The following is a 14,791-nucleotide window of genomic DNA, read 5'->3' on the forward strand; positions in this document are numbered from 1 at the left end:
ACTTTATGGAATTGAATAAATCTGAATGTTGTCTGATCTCAGTTCAGTAAAAGAACTTCCTGTAAGAACCTATGTGAAAAAGAAAGTTAGTCTCAAACATCCATTTCATCTTGTTTGATATTTAATCTTTGTTTTGTGTTCGTATGATTGGCTTAGCTCATTTGGTAGATGTTGTCTAGTTTGGCATGAAGTGTGGATCTATATGACTATAATAACATCTATTTCGCTTGTTCAAAAAAATCTGATTTGAATTTTTGGGTTTAAGCTGGTAATTGTCCCTACACCATTCCTTGGCTATGTAACTCATATATTTCTGATTCTGCCCTGCTACATCAGAGTATAGTGTAATACCAAGTTCTTTTGTTTGTGATTCTAGCTGTAGAAGAAGACATGTTTGGTTCGGCTGAAAAAATGTTTACTGACTGGGATATAAATAATATATCTCTGTGTATGATGTCTTATTGTTGAGGTGTCTGACTTAATGAAGAAAACACTATATTCAAATCACTTTGAGAATCTGGGTGGATTAACTTTGAGAAGGTTGACTTCTTCCTCAGTTTCTCTATTAATAAGTTGAGGTTTGCTTGACTTTATTCATATGTTGTTATCCTGGAAACTGAACTTGCTCTGTTCTTTTGGGTTGCTTGAATGTCTTGAACACGATTTAGATCTGAACTTGTTTTTCCTCTAACTATTTTTGTTGGTAGTGGGCCTTACTGCCCATTTCGCTATAAATCTTAGTGTTTTGCATTGTCAATATGATGAATATGAACTGAAAATGTGTGCCTGAACACCACAATATTCCCCTGGACTGTTGTAGTGTTTTAGTCGCTGTTGTGTTTAGTTTAGGCAATCCTGGATACTATTTGCTGTGTTGTTTGGTTTATTTGGTGCTTCATGCGTTTAAGCATTTGGATGCCTATTTCTCGCTAAGTATAGCATCATGTTGTTAGTCATGGCATTTTAGTTCCTGCTTCTTGTTAGATGAGTTTATCGTGTTTAGGTGTGGCTTTAGATTTCTTGCTTTCTGTTTATAGGTAAATCGAGCATGTTCAGTTATAATGTTTCCTCCTATATTTGCCCTTTCATGTGATCTGCATATTTCTTTTGATTTGAGTCAAATTTTGGGTCTATCCAGATCCATGCACCACTAAGAATAGCTTTATCTGTGACTATTGTGGGACCAGCATCCTTTCATGCCTGGTCTCATTTCTTGTTGTGTCAAAACACCCTCAGTGTACAAGAGTCCGGCTATTGAACATTGTCTGAATGAATGATCATTTTAAAACACGTCAAATGACGACACCTGCTAACTAGTCTACTAACCATGTTGCCGCATTGTTGTGACGCATTTGGACATTTTTTAGCCCTGTCTCGGTTTCATTCATTCAAATATACATGGTATATACACAGCCTACTTTGAGTTTATATTTTATATGTTTAACATTATTCTTTGATTATATACTAATCCTTTTCCTTTTCATTTTTTACGCATGACCTCCGCATATGAGTCCAAGGGACTTGTCTTCCACATTCGGTGTTGGACTAAAAGCCCAACAATATATTCTTCTCGTGTCCAGCCCATTTGAAAGAGTTCCTGAAAATGTTGGGCTGAAGCCCAATAGCGGCAGTAACAGACAGCAGCAACACATAGAAGTTGTTGTTGGGCCGAAGCTCAGCTGCAAGCAGACCATAACAATTCTGGAAAGTGGGCCGAGCCCATTTATATTACATCTATTTTATTTTGTGCGTATTTAATATGTGTTATATGACTAACATTTTGTCTGCTAATTTAGATAAATTCTAGTACATTAAGGGTTGTAGTTTAATAATGGGTAGTTAATTCCATAAATTTATTTTCACCTCTAGTTATGTTCTAAACTATTAATGGTATCTATAACATTTATTCGAGTAATTGATTTTCAAATAGCATGACTATATATCTCAAGTCAAAGGAATCATACTTTATTTTACTATCTTAAAATTCACAAACGTCACTAATATATAAATATTAATCCGAGTATTCTCTATAAGCATTAGTTTTAAGACGTATTCAACTATGCATATCTTTAGCCGTATTGGCTAAATAAGTTAGTAAGAAATGAAATTCACCTCCTTTGCCTCCTATTAAGAATACAAGTCTAGGCATTTTTACACCACCATATTCACATAATATCATCTTTATCTAAATATCATATTGTCAAATCATATTTTAAAAGGTTATTATTCATAGGTAGATTATCTTATTTTCCGCAAACCATGTTTTTTGAATAACATTATTATATTTTCATTTAAGGTCTTAGCAATATCTTTAAGTCTCATTTAACATTTAGAATCTTCTTCTACGCAAATTGTTGTGTTTTCTACAAGTATTATTTTAAACAAATTATTATACTTTCGTTTAAAACTTTAACAACATTTATAAGTCGTATTACAAAATAGCATTAAAGATACACTTTTCATACAAATTATTATTTTTCCACAAATCCCATTTTTTTAAACAACATTTTTTATATCTATCTGTAACTTTAACTATATTTACCAAGTTATATTTTTATAGTACTATATTTACACTTAGCCTAATTAATCATAAGTCCGGTCGGTTAACCATTGTTAATGGGTCTTAAAGGGTGCCTAATACCTTCCCTTTAGACTAATTGAACCCTTATCCAGAATCTTAAGTTTCGCAGACCTTAAACAGAGTTAACTTTAAACAATAACTTTAATAAAATTTAGGTGTCCTAATTCACCATAAATAATTAGGTGGCGACTCCTTAAAAACAACAAACAAAAAACAGGAATCTCCAATACGTCATACTTCTACTCTAACCTCCGGGGTAAAAATGGGGTGTGACACCAGGCTCCATCAGAACCCAAATGATGAGATGGTGGACATTCAAGCCCAGAAATTGCTTACACAAAGATCTACTCAAAATTATTCCTATATTTATTTAATGGGAAATATGGAAGGCTAGATGTGCCTATAGATATGGAAAGAAAAAGGTTTCAAACATCAGAATCATTACCAGATCTTTTATCATATAAAATGGATAGTATCAAAGACCAACTCTACTATTCAATGGGTATGGAAATGGAAAGATCTCACCAATCAAGTTATGAGCAGCTCACACAAGATTGATTACGTTATAGTTAGGTGGATCCGACCTCCAATGGGTTGGATAAAACTCAATACTGATGGCAGTCACAATGCAGCTGACTCTATTGGAGCGGGAGGAATAGTTAGAGATAATAATGGAAAAATGATCATGGCCTTTGCTAAATACATGGGAATGGGCAGCAGTAATTTGGCAGAAGCAAAGGCTATAATCTATGGCTTACAATGGTGTATTTCACAGAATTTTCAAAATATTGTTCTGGAAAGTGATTCCCTAATCATTGTTAACATGATAAAGGGCAAAAGCAACACAGCTTGGCAGCTTCAAGATGCAATAGATGATATCAGTAGAATGCTCTCTCAAACTTCCAACAAAGTTCAACATTGTTATAGGGAGGCAAATCAAGTTGCAGAGGCTCTAGCCAAATGGAGCATGTAGGATCGGGATTTTTTTTTTTATGATACTAAAGATCTTCCAAAACAAGCTGGTGGCGCTTACTACCTAGATTTTCAAGAGACAGCCTCCACAAGACATAAACAAATAAAGAACATGCTTATTTAAATAGTTTTTTTTATCTTAAATATTTCTCCCTGTGAATTAGACTAAGGAAAACTTCAGGGGTTTTGTCACATCTAACCTCTATTATTCTGTAACCGCTCTTTTTGTGATGAAATAAAAGGAAGCACCTCCTTAAGGTGTAAATTACATTAAAAATAAATAAATATTATAAATAGTGTTTAAGTGAAGGGTAAAATGGTTTTATTTTAACTTTTGAAGGGTATTATTGTAATCTAACTTTCAACTATGGAGCTTCCCACTTTTAATAATATATGATGATATGATGTATTTAAGACTTATTCTGAATTGACTTAGTTTCAAATTTAATTGTCAATTTTCTATGAGTATTATGCTGAAAATAGCCTCGACCAAACATAATCATAGAACCCAAAGGACAAATCCAAAGATTGTAGAACTTTTGAAGTCTCAATTTGTATGCTTAAAGTGGTAGAACAACATTCATATATAATTAGTCATTAAAATATACTTATAAGTTTTCAGATCATGACGTTAACATCTTGCAGTTTCTTTATTTAGATAGCTTTTATTTGCATCTTGTAAATAAGAGAAGTCGACTATAAGTATGTATACTAATAGAATAAATCACCTTCTAAAAAAAAGGGGGAAACTGAGGCAAAATTGTCAACAACTGGATACACTTAAATATAAGGAGAATTGGAGAAATCATTGGTATTAAGTAGTTGACTTCATTGTGTTACATATGTAGGATTGACTCAACAATATACATGTTAGAATATTATGTAAATATTTAGTTAGATGGTAACTAAATATTTACATAATATTCTAACAATACAATCATATTATTGACAACTTTTCAGATGGAGAAAATTCTTGGAAAGCAACTATACGATTGCTTAGTTATTTTTTTATTTTATTTTTGTACTTAACCATTAACTGTAAATCTTATATATTGCTCATTTCCTCTTTATAAATTCTGTTTATTCTTGTTTAATACAATTCTCTTGTTTTATAATCTCCCAGAGTTCCATCCATTCTTATTTGACTATTCGCTTATCCCAATTTCCATATGTTTGAAGCCTTTAAGCCGAGAACATCGAACCATGAAGTCAAGAATCATCAATAAATATAGACAAAAATTGAAGCTTTTTCCATTGCTACAATTGGTATAAAATTTGAAGTATAATCATTCTTCAGAGAGATTTTCTATGCTGAGGTTCAAGATTTTGCAGGAAGTTTCTCAAAATATGCAGAAAACCAATTTCAGAACAAGACCTCTCTTTTTCAGTTGCTTATTTCTTGGCTTTCTATTGATATTACTTAGCACAATTTGTGTCTGCAGTGCAGCAGAGAGTGATTTTTATTGCTTGAAATCGATAAAAGATTCATTACAAGATCCTTTCAATTCTTTAGGCTCCTGGGATTTTAGAAATGCTATCGAAGGTTCCATCTGTCATTTTGCAGGAATTCAATGTTGGCATGATTATGATAAATAGGGGGTTAAACCTCAGACTTTCAAACTTAGGACTAATAGGTGAGTTTCCTCGAGGGATTCAAAATTGTACAAGCTTGACAGGTTTAGATCTTTCTGGCAACAAGTTGTATGGAACTATCCCTTTTGATATTTCAGTAATAGTTGAACATGTTACCACACTTGATACCACAAGTAACCTATTTTCTGGCAATATACCGCCTGATATAGCTAATTGTGCATACCGTAACTTTCTAATGTTGGACAACAATAATCTAAGAGGTGAAATTCCAAGCAGAATAGGATCTTTGCCTCGCCTTAAGATATTCAGTGTAGCCAACAATTACTTGACTGGGTCAGTGCCATCATTTGTTAACGTACAAATCACAACTGACAGTTTTGCAAACAATTCTAGGCTTTGTGGGAAGCCCTTGAAAGAATGTGAGTATTCTGAGGACTTTGAGGATTCTTGGATATGGAAAAATATTGATTATGCTTCATTCATCCAAGCATTTGTGGTCGGTTTAGTACTTTTCTATGCATTAGTTTTAGTATTTTGCTTATTTCAATTTCCTACCAAGGCTATCAACAAGATAGTTTCATTGAACAAATGGAAGTTGAGGAGAAAGGAACATTTAAGTCCACGAAGTGATTCACCAGGTGACGAGGAATTAAGCAGCCACTAGAAGGTAAAGATTTTTCTAGCTTTTTAGCTTTTCCCCTCTGCACTGTTAGCTACATATTTGTTGCTGTAGTTCTAGTTTAGTGATTGGTCATTGCAAATCCATCATGATACATATACATTCTTGACTGGAGAACTGAATGGAGGTAAAACTTTTTATTCGATGATTGATGAGCATACATGTTATTTTAGCAATGCATCCAGACAAAAGAGGGGGTGAATTGTGTCTTCCCCGATTTTCCCGAGATAAAGAACCTGGTTCTTTAACATCAGTAAACTAGACACAAACTGAAAGTGAAGTGCGAAAATTAAAGTACACAAGCAGTTTTACATGGAAAACTCCTTGCTCAAGGGAGCAAAAAACCACGACCTACCCTCATAGGATTTACCTCAAGACTTCACTATCTCCAAGAGCAGTTTTAGGTTACAATTCTATAACCAAAGGGACTAAATCTAGTACCTTAACCCCTGCAATCAACTTTGAATGTAGCTACCCCTTTTAAGACTATACTCCTAGTTTAGAAAGCTAAGCAAACTTCACCATTGATCAGCTACAACAATACTTCTGACAAGTAAAATCGGTTACAATTTAGAACCAAATACTCAAGCCTAACCAACTCAAGAACTAAGACAGCTTCTTCCTCTGGAACAAGTTCTTTAATTGATTAGCTTGAATCCTTCACAATGACTGCTATTTGCTAAGAGTAATCTTAGTGTTTGTCCGAAATAACACGAGCCTCAATAGCAGCAATGCGGTGCTTTATATAAGAGTACCGTTGGCCGAATTCTTCTACACTTATTCCCCAAAACTGAAAGTATTTTGGTTAAGGAATCAATCCCACTTGGATTTGGTTTACTAATTTGCTTCGACCTCCACACGGTTTCTCCTATTTCCTTACCTTTTTCCTTTATGCAAGTGTAACAATATTTCCTTGCTGTTCACGAATTTCTTGATGCAATGCGTGTAGCCCATAAGTATAATTTTTCAAGAAATCCAACTTGCACTTGAAATCAGCTTCGCAGCTTCTGATCAGCAGTCTTCTAAGAACCTGATTCTTTCGATATCTACATAATACTCTTGCAATCCATTTAGTAGCATAACCAGTATCTCTAAGAGACGTCGTTCTTTTTAGTTGTTTGTTAAGCATGAAAACCAATTTAAGCTCAGCTCAACAATACATGACAGCAACAAGCTTCTCAAGTTTCTGTTCTGTTTCTGTATGTTCAAATGATTCAACTTGCTATTTTTCAGATATTAAAGCTGGAGAAGTTTGTTACTAGAATGAGTTTCATGGAGCTGCAAACAACGACTTTTGATTTCAGTGAAGAGTGTTTAGTAGAAATTGTAATGTTAGGAAATGTGTACAAAGCAATTCTACAAAATAGCTGGACGCTTGCAATCAAGAAGCTCAATGTTAGGGAAAATTTGGAGGACGAGCTTGTCTTTGAGATTACAACTCTCGGTGGTTTGAGGCATCGGAACCTATTACCTCTTATAGGTTTCTATGTTGAAAGGGGAAAAAGACATCTTGTTTACAAATACATGCATCATGGAAATCTTCATGAATGGCTGCACTCAAACGAGGATAAGGCCAAGATTTTGGACTTCCCTCTTAGAGTTAAAATTGCACTTGGGATAGAAAAAGGACTGGCTTGGCTTCATCATGGGTATGAATTACACGTTACTCACGGAAGCATAAGCACACAGTGTATCTTGCTAGATCAAAATTTTGAACCAAAAATATCCAACTTTTGGGAAGCAAAATTTTGGAGTAAGAATGATACTGCATTAAGTTGGAGTCTTTTCCCAGTAGCTGGATATTCAGGTTTAGGTTCTTACAAGCAAGACATCTACTGCTTTGGTGTTGTGCTTCTCGAGCTTGTAACGGGGAAGGATCCACATGAATTGACCAGCTCAAGAAATCTATTTGATCACTCGCCTAGTCTACTTGATGCAGATAAAGATTTGCTTGGGAAAGGAATCAATGATTTAATCCTCCAATTTCTAGAGTTAGCTTGTGACCGTGTGAAGTTTTTTCCTAATGAAAGGCCGACGATGCTGGCAGTGTATGAAAAACTCAAGACAATTTCTCAGGGTTGAAACGACCAGGTATAGGAAACTCCCTTATCAACTGCCATTTGAAGTCTGTAAGACTAGTACTATTATTGTTTATTTGGTTAGAGCACATCAATTTAATAGCATCAAAAAAGCTTTGTGTTTTTACATTGATAGCTTTTGCTGCAGCTGTAATATCTAAGACTTGCATATAATTTACAACATTGGAAAGCCATATCGATTGCATGCTTCTAAAAGAGCCTCAGCAGACTAATGCTGCACTTTATAGGCATTTTTCTGAGAGTTGTCTTCAGAAATTGGCCTAAAGCAGTTTCTCAGAACATTAGTATTTTATCAAGTGCAAATATCTCATTTCAAACCATAACCATGATGTTCAAACCAACTACAACACCTGATCCCCCCTGCTGTTTCAATCTAAAATTTGATTAGTTGTAATATTATATAGATGCTTATTAGATCGAGTCTATTCATTCTGTATACTAACTAAAGTCATTGCAATTATATTTCTCATAACTTTTTTCTCTAGAGTAAGGTTTAGTGAGTCAGGAAGGCTACTTATTACTGACAATTTGAGGAAGATTAAGGTCATTAATTGTTAGGATTGCAAACAGGAATAATGCATTAGGCTACTTTCTAGATGCAAATGATGAATATCTAGCAAAGTCCAATTAAAAACAATGAACAACTCACAAGTTTTATGGTGTATTTGGAGCAAATGATGGATATCTAGCAAATACAAAAGGAGATGTGTGAAGGAATGTATGGTAAATAATTTCTCTACTCTTAATCAGAGGTTCTTTCTAGTTCGATTACCGGAAATGAGGTCACTTTTGGTAAAGAGCACTAAAGATTTTACCATGAGAATTCAAATTGTTCGAGCTAGGTTGTGGATTCTGAACACTGAATGACAAAGAAAATGACATCAACAAATGATGTCATGTTCAAATGGTGCACTGTAACTTATTTCAGTTGTACTAAAAGGTGCACTTTTTGGTATACCAGGTCTCTCTTTTGGTGATGAAAAAGGAAAGGTCCTTTCTTTTGGTTAAGCTTAAGCAATTTGAAGCCCCAACTTGCATCTGTATATCCATTTTTAGCATGTTTTAGAAAGAAGTCCAAGCTAAGACCTTTGGACTTTATTGACTTGACATGTTTTCTCTTCTTCTAAATGTAACTTGACGTGTTCTACGTCTATTCCCTGCCATCATAATTCATAAACTTTGTCGGTCCAACAAGTTCCATAGGGATAAAGTTATTTGTATTTCGTGTCTGAGTGGAATTTCGAGCCAAAATTATAACGAGAAAGATATGAATGAGCCCAATTTCCAGTGAAGGGTATAAAATTAGATCATTTTGTTTAATTTAGGAATAAAACGGAGGACAAAGTTAGTTCCATTCATCATCAAGGGGAATCTTGTTGTAAATAGTCTAAACATAACGTATTTCCTATATCACCAAATAAAAAAACATAATTAATTAGTTGAAGGTTAAATATGCTAATTTAGTCAACTACTACAAAAATCAGGAATAAGAACTTACCAGTTACCAATACACTATATGAACTAGATTAAAAGTACTCCCTCTGTCCCATATTAGTTGTTTTGTTTCGCTTTTTGAGGGTCAAGTTGACTAATCATCTGAGATAAATTGGATTAAATCAATTCAGTATTTTAAAATTTTAGTTTAGATATTCAAAAACTACACGAAAAGTACTACAAATTTTAATTCTTCTCATATTAATACGATGAAAAAATATATCTTAAAATATTGATAAAAATTTATACAGTTTGACTTTTATAAAAGAAAAGTGACAAGCAACATGAAAACGGAGGGAGTAATTAACTTCCTACTTTTTTTATGCATGATATTCTTGTGTTTGCTTACGTGAAATTGTTGATTGAATTAGCAACGAGCTAAAAACAAATAAAACACACATTTCAATGTTGGACAACGTTGACAATGGACGTTTTGAAAAATTGATTGTAAGTTACTCCCTCCTTTCCAAAATAAGTGTCCTTTTAGATTTTTTATTTTATTTCAAAATAAGTGATGCTTTAGGATTTCAAGAAGAAATTAATCTTATTCTTTCAAACTTACCCTTATTTATAATCAAGAATCATTAAATAACTTTTCTTTTTCGAAACACTCATTAGATGTAAGTTGGTAAAAACATTCATAATTTTCTAGAAGTGAGCAATTTCTTAAGGGGTGTGCATGAGCTAAAAGAGACACTTATTTTAGAATGGAGGGAGTATCATATATTAACCTTTATACACTATCAGTCTGTCACCGAAATTTAACCAATTATAACATTTTACTATTTTATTTTTAGGTGATCATGCATGTCGATCAGACTTATATATTAGGGAAAGTGACTTGTTTTTATATATCTGCTTACCATGATAGTGTTAAAAAATTATACATGACTCTCAATACACATAACTTAAATCTAAAAAGTAACTTTTGGTAAATCCGTTTTTTTGTTTTCTTAAGAGAGATGGAAATTCCTTCTCCGTTATTGGCTAGTGGTGTAGCCCCCCACGTTGCATCTTCGACTTCTTCTTCTTCTTTTTTTTTTTTTTTTTTTTTTTCCTTCTTTTTTTTCTCTTTTTTTCTTCTTCATTTTTTACATCTGCATCTTCAACTTCTCTTTGGACAACTATAAAATTGTGAGAAAAGAATAACAAGCTAATTCTACTTTCTCTCTTAGGGAAAAAAGTTCTACTTTCTTAATTTAATTCTGTCATTTAAAACAAATTCTAATTGGACTTTAATTTTATGTTTTCTTTTTTCACCATAGGTTAAATGTTATTAGACATTTAGACTAAACAAATAAGTTTCACAATATTTGATGCCCCGGATATCATCTCGAGTTGTGGCGATCACATTTATATTGATAACAAAATCAATTAATTTATGCACCCTTAAATATTAATTCCAAATTAAATGTCATTTTAACTTCTTCTTTTTTACTTTTTTTAATAGGTTTTAGAACATCAACTTTTTCAAATTCAAATAATATTCTTTTGTTTTTGCTTTGAAAGACGACTAAATTGTAAACTTTCAAATAAGATAAAGTGGGGGAAATGTCAAAAGCAAGGGCAAAGATCAAAGAGAATTTCTGTTTCATTCTCTTGTATAATTATCACCGTGAATAGGCATAGGCACAATGTGTTCATATATTCCCAACAATATTAAAAATACTAAAAAATGACAATAACATGTTTATAAAGCTAGCTTGTTTAGCATGTATGTACTGACACTGCCAAAATTATTTACACCGTCATTTGAAAGATAATTTTAGGTAACTTTATTTAATAAATATTACTCCATTTATAACCTAGATAAATGAAATATAACATGCTATACTATAGTCTATTTGGTCAAGTTTCCAGAATTTGCTTGTTTTGAAAAATATTTTTTTTGTTGTCCGAAGTGCTTTTGAAAAAGTATTTTCGAAAATTAATAATTTGTATTGGACAAATCAATTTGAAAAATACTTTTGTCAATATCAAATCAACAATTTCTGTTTACTCGAGCTTTCCAAATAAGCATTATTTTCTAAAAAAAAAAAAAGTTTTTAGCTTCCCAAAAACTTAACCAAACACACTATAAATCAAATAAATAGTGTAAATGAATTCACACTGTAAGTGTAACTTAATTCCAAAGCTTAAAAAAAAAAAATCCAAAGCTAAATGGTTCTCCTATAATGGTGTAACCCTGTCTTGCCCATGTACGACTATAAAATAGGCTTTTTATTGTTCATGACAAAAAGTCAATTAACTGAATAAAGATTAGAGAACTGTTTTATGTGAGGGACCTTTTATTTCCCTCTCTTGCTTGAAGAAATTTATGTTAAATCTTTGATAACCAACTTTCAGTTTCTGTCATCTAAAAATTCTCTGTTCTCAATTTTTTTTCTTTCTGTTTATTAATGAACTGAAAAAGAAAAAAGGAAAACCAGTTTCAGGTCATCTATATATAATATAAAGCTAGGAATAAAAAAGGTGATGTGACACCTCTCTTAGGCCTCCATTGGTATTCATCTTTTATCTCATTTTTTTGGCATTTCTTATTTAATTAACTCAATTTACCAAATAAAATAATCAATAGTCCATCATAATAAAGACTCCATATTAAATAGCAATTAGGTTATATATTTCACATTCCATAACAGTTTTTCCTAATTAATCACTATATTTCTAACAGTTTTTTGCGTTTATTAATCCCTTACAATTGCACTGATAATTAATCCTTAATTGTGCCTCTTAATATTCTTTGCATTATATATAGATTGGAGGTGATTCTTTGTACTTACTCTAATTTGCATGCTCTAACATGTTTTCCGTAGGTTTTTTTTTTTTTTTTTTTTTGACAAGGTTATTGAAAATGAAGAGTTGAAGTTGATCTTCCTATCATATATAATGAGGTAATTTTCAAAGATACAATCTCAGGTATATCTATTAACCAGAACCTTTCTATTTACTGAACCTTCAAATTTGTCATTAGAACAAACTTTTTCCTGTGTATCAAGTGTTTTATGTTCTTTCGTTGAACATTTTATGTTACTTTCTCTGTCCTAAAATATTTCTTATTGTTTCGCTTTTCGAGAGTCAAGTTATATGAACTTTAAATATTTTTTGAGATGTATTTTTTCATTATATTATATATGACAATAATTGCAACGTATAGTATTTTTCGACCTATTTTGCACCTCTCTTTTCTTTTGTTGATTTTTGTCACGACCCAACCGGAGGGCCGCGACGGGCACCCGATGCTAACCCACCCGGGCACCTCTTATCATACTTTCACATTTACATCTAGGTGAGCCACATAGCTAAACCATACTTTCCATCCATTATTCATGCTATTTCCATTAGGCAACAATTTATATATATCATCATCAACAACTATGCCCACAACAATGTACATAAGCCGACGAGGCTAACAAAATAATATCCAAAATGTAGTCCGACAAGGCCAAATTCATCTAACCATATACATATGTCTACGAGCCTCTAAGGAGAGTATGTCATATCATATAGGCGGGACAGGACCCCGCCATGTCCATAAGTATGTACACAAAAGAATAAATACCAAAAGTTGTAGCTCCGAATGAGATGGAGCTCCGCTATGTAGTCCCTGAGTAATAGCGCTATGGATCAAGCCTGTCTCCCTGACCACTTGCGAGCATGACGCAGCGTCCACAAAAAAAAGGACGTCAGTACGAAGAATGTACTGAGTATGTAAAGCATGATCAACATCATTATGAAAGCATAATAGACAACATAAGAAATAGCATAAGATAGGAGGTAGTAGAACCATCGTCATAACACTTACTTGCTTTCCATAGGGACCTTCCATTTCTAACGCGTGATTGTGTACATACATCCATATCCGTATCCGCACTCATTTACATTTTGTATCCATATTCACATTCGTATTCATAATTCATTTACATATTCATATTCATAGCATACCCGACCATGAAGTATCGATGTTTCACATACCCGGCCATGGTAAGGCTCGATGAGTATACATACCTGGCCCTACCAAGGCTCAGTGTTATCCATACCCAACTGCAGTGGTGTGCGCGCGATACATAACATACTCGGCCATATAAGCTCGATGTTACATAATAGTCATACATAGGCGCACACACACACACATATATATAAATATAGGAGCTCATAAGCATCTTTGACATCATTACTATCGTCGTTCATTACATCTATCCCTAGAGGATTACACATCATATAAGGAATTTAGTACAATCGTAACATATTGAGAATCATGAGCTTAGTAGCTTTTAAAGATAGAATCATTTGGAGGACATCATAGGCTCATAGAAGAATAGATATTTGGCCAAGGAACCATGCCTTATGAAAGAAGGGTTAGCCTTACATACCTTTCCGTTCAACTATTCTATCAGTTGCACATTCTCCTTCAATGCTCACGTTTCTACCTTCATTAGAGTTATACTAACATTAGAAAATCAATAGCTTAGCATACTTGACTAAAGCTAGAGAAAATTGAACAACATCTCCTTTATTTATACGACTTCCTCCATATCATATATCAACTCCCAAACATATATAATAGCATTCACAACATCATAACAATAGTCTATTCATCCATATTCCTCCATTCACTTCAAATCATCCATTTCCATGGTGATAGCACACTATTACGTTCATTCATATAAAATGTCTATCCCATGTTCTTAACATCATTTATAACATAACCATAATCACAACATATCAAGAATCATGACTCAATCCAAGCTATTACTCAAAAATGACACTATTCCCACATTCATGACCTATTTTCTATTTCCTTCTACAATCCAAGTCTTTCAACCTCTCAATACCTTAAACAACATTGAAATACCATAAAACTTACCTTAGATGGTGTAGGAATGAACCTTGGGTGGAAACACTTCACTTGAACAAAACCCTACTTCCACCTCCACTTGGATTTCTTGTCTTGGATGAACTTTAATGGGTTTCTTACACTTGATTCTCTTGGTTTGATGAAGTTGATCACTAATATTCCTTGAATTCTTGTGGGAGAAGTGTGGAGAAATGTTCTAGAGAGAAGGGGAGTAAAGGGGAAATGAAATGAAATAACTTGGACCCCTTATTAATAATACTCAAATTTGTCCCGCTCCAAATCTACGGACCAACATACGGTCCATATAAATTTCACTGACCGTATGTCTGGCCGTAGATTTGGTCCAGTGAGGCTGACCATCTGGGCTAATTATACGGCCAAACATACGATCAGTATAATTTATACGGCCAGTTATTCCGAACTCATTCTCGTCGACTCGTTTGATCTCCAATCCTTATGGAACCTTCTTAACACTTGTTTATCACCTCATTAACAATCTAAGGAACGTTATAACT

General features: G+C 33.3%; 1 pseudogene; it reads left to right on the forward strand.

Moving 5' to 3' along the window:
* The first annotated feature begins 4,900 nt into the window (after positions 1-4,900).
* Positions 4,901-7,907, forward strand: LOC132602780 (probably inactive leucine-rich repeat receptor-like protein kinase At5g48380; annotated as a pseudogene).
* Positions 7,908-14,791: the final 6,884 nt, after the last annotated feature.

Source organism: Lycium barbarum, chromosome 7 (assembly GCF_019175385.1).
Source record: "Lycium barbarum isolate Lr01 chromosome 7, ASM1917538v2, whole genome shotgun sequence".
NCBI classification, from domain to species: domain Eukaryota; kingdom Viridiplantae; phylum Streptophyta; class Magnoliopsida; order Solanales; family Solanaceae; genus Lycium; species Lycium barbarum.